Here is a 3,141-nt window from a genome sequence, read left to right as displayed (position 1 = left end):
GTGCACAATTTAACTGCTTCCTTACTTTAAAATGAAATTCTATAAAATATAATGTTGTCTACATTATGGAGATGATTTCTTCTTGTCTGAGGGAATGAGTAATTGGGAAGCAGGTATTGTGGAGTTAAAATACAGTGGTCTTTACATGGTTTCAAATTTCGCTTATCAAAAAGTAGTTAACCACAATGCAAGCCTTCCAAATCCAAATTCTGTCTTCATATCAACTTTCTTCTGTCTGTTCTTGATCTTTTTAGGGAGAGGGTGAAAGTCCACATCTATTTCTGTGCTGAAGTTTTGGTAGGTTTTCTCATCTGAAACTTTTCTGCTGTTGCATCAGGCCCATGTTTTCATAGATTCTAGCACTGTCTTCTCTCATTTCTGCACAGGGTGGCATTGGAGTATAAGGCGGGAGGGGATTCTGGTCTCCACTTGTCTGGTCTGCTAGAGAATACTTAATATTTGTATATTCGTTCCCTTTCCTCTTGCTTTTCTGCTTTTGTTCAATCCTGCGCTGTAGTGTTTCAGTATAACGCTGGATTGCCATATAGATAAATCGGTACCGTGCTTCTGTCTGGACCATCCCTGACCTCTTAGACCACACCATCTGGATGGTTTGGGGAACATCAATGTCACAGTCAACACCTTCATCTCTAATGATGTCGATAAGAATATCAATCACAATGAAAGTCCCTGTCCAGCCAATTCCAGCACTGCAGTGCACCACGACTGGCCCTGCATCCATGATGCTCTCCTGCTTATGATGCACCTTCTCCAGGAGGTCCAGTATGCCCCCGGGGTTGCTGAGCACTCCGTGATCCGGCCAGGTCCGAAAGTGGTATTGCCAGACTGTTCTCTCCGTATTCCCTTGTCCAACCTTTGAAAGTTTAAGTTCTCTTAGCCTATAGTCATGAGTGGTGCTTTCTTTGATGTTCCTAACAGGCATGACGCCATATTTTTTTTTTTTTTTTTTTTTTTTGAGGCGGAGTCTCGCTCTGTCGCCCGGACTGGAGTGCAGTGGCCAGATCTCAGCTCACTGCAAGCTCCGCCTCCTGGGTTTACGCCATTCTCCTGCCTCAGCCTCCTGAGTAGCTGGGACTACAGGCGCCCGCCACCTCGCCCGGCTAGTTTTTGTATTTTTGGTAGAGATGGGGTTTCACCATGTTAGCCAGGATGGTCTCGATCTCCTGACCTCGTGATCCGCCCGTCTCGGCCTCCCAAAGTGCTGGGATTACAGGCTTGAGCCACCGCGCCCGGCCTGACGCCATATTCTTTTAGAGTATACTCATCAGGCCAGTATTTGACATGTTTACTCTTTCCTCTCTCCACTTTTTTCGTTGTCATGACAATCACTCTGGAGTTTTCTTGGAACACCATCCACCAAAAGTCCTTCACTGTGTTTTGCAGTCAGCCTTGTGTGGCAATGTAACTCTTTTTGGGCTTCGAATTGTTGCACTTGGTTTCAAATTCAGGCATGATGATATTTGCATTGATGTAATCTGAAACAGGCTTATTGGGATCACGGGCAAGAACAACAACCCTGGTATGATCAAAGGGCAGGATGTTTTTAATATCTATTTTTGTTTTTGTTTTCTTACCTTTAACCCTCTTTTCAACTGTAAAGAAGTTTGCACTCCTGTTGTTGCAGTGTCTGAAATTCTTTCCAAAAGCCTTGTTTGACTTTATCTGTAGTCTCAGCTAATTTGCTTAGTTCTTGAACTCTGCTTTCTATTTCAGCAGCATTTATACAAGTCATGTTAAGGGGCTGCTTGAGTTGTAGTACTGTACCCAATGTTTCCACCATAGGATTCTTCTTGTAATGTTCTCCGAGATCTGTCAAATAATCAAACCGTTCTCCTCCACCAGTGTTGTATTTCAGTTCCTGACAGCGAATCATTTATTCAGAAATCATTTACTTCCGAAAAAATTCCTAAATGTGAGATTCTGATTCAAAAGGTAGATATTTTTCTCTTTTAGGGGGACGGAGTCTCGCTCTGTCACCCAGGCTGGAGTGCAGCGGCGTAATCTCAGCTCACTGCAACCTTTGCCTCCCAGGTTCAAGCAATTCTCGTGCCATGCCTCAGCCTCCCGAGTAGCTGGGGTTACAGGCACTGGGATTATAGCCACCACACCCAGCTAATTTTTGTATTTTTAGCAGAGATGGGGTTTCACCATGTTGGCCAGGCTGGTCTCGAACTCCTGACCTCAAGTGATCTGCCTGCCTTGGTCTCCCAAAGTGCTGGGATTACAGGCATGAGCCACCACGCCCAGTCAAAGGTAAATATTTTTAGTGTTCATATATATTTTCAGATATCTTCCTAAAAAGGTGGTAACAATTTATACCACTACCAGCAATATATGAAAATACTAGTTTCTCTACACCCCACCAAGACTGATTGTTATCATTATTTTTAAAGGTTTTTACATTGCCAAGTTGATATTTTCTTTTCATTTCCCTGACTACTATTTTTCTATTGGAAAAATTTTAGGTCTTTATATATCAGGGACAAGAATCCCTTTTCTGCTATATATTTTACAATTTTTTTTTTTAGTTTTTACTTTCCTTTTGACTTTGGTTTTGATGTTTTTGACATAAAAGTATTTTTAACTTTTTAAGGGCAAATATTTCTCTCTCTGTCTCTCTCTATCTCGCTCTCTCGGCTTCTGGGTTTCTAGGCTTACTTGGAAAGGTCTCTTCCAACCCAATATTATTCAAATATTCTTTCAATTTTCTTCTAATGTTTTTAGTGTATGTGTGTGTGGTTTTGTTTTATTCCTTTTAATTCTCTGATACATTTAGAATTTCTATTATTATTTTATTTTATTTTATTATTTATTTATTTATTTTTGAGACAGAGTTTCACTCTTGTTGATGAGGCTTGAGTGCAATGGCGAGATCTTGACTCACTGCAACCTCCACCTCCTGGATTCAAGGGATTCGCCTGCCTCAGTCTCCAAAGTAGCTGGTATGACAGGCACCTGCCACCACGCCTGGCTAACTTTTGTATTTTTAGTAGAGATGGAGTTTCACCATGTTGGCCAGGCTAGTCTCAAACTCCTGACCTCAGGTGATCCACCCACCTTGGTCTCCCAAAGTGCTGGGATTACAGGTGTAAGCCACTGCACTTGGCCTTATTTAGAATT

General features: G+C 42.0%; 1 pseudogene; it reads right to left on the bottom strand.

Moving 5' to 3' along the window:
- Positions 1-264: 264 nt before the first annotated feature.
- LOC104658821 lies at positions 265-1,894 on the bottom strand (annotated as a pseudogene).
- Positions 1,895-3,141: the final 1,247 nt, after the last annotated feature.

Source organism: Rhinopithecus roxellana, chromosome 2 (assembly GCF_007565055.1).
Source record: "Rhinopithecus roxellana isolate Shanxi Qingling chromosome 2, ASM756505v1, whole genome shotgun sequence".
In the NCBI taxonomy this organism is placed as follows: Eukaryota; Metazoa; Chordata; class Mammalia; order Primates; family Cercopithecidae; genus Rhinopithecus; species Rhinopithecus roxellana.
This window is presented reverse-complemented; position numbering and strand designations above follow the sequence as displayed.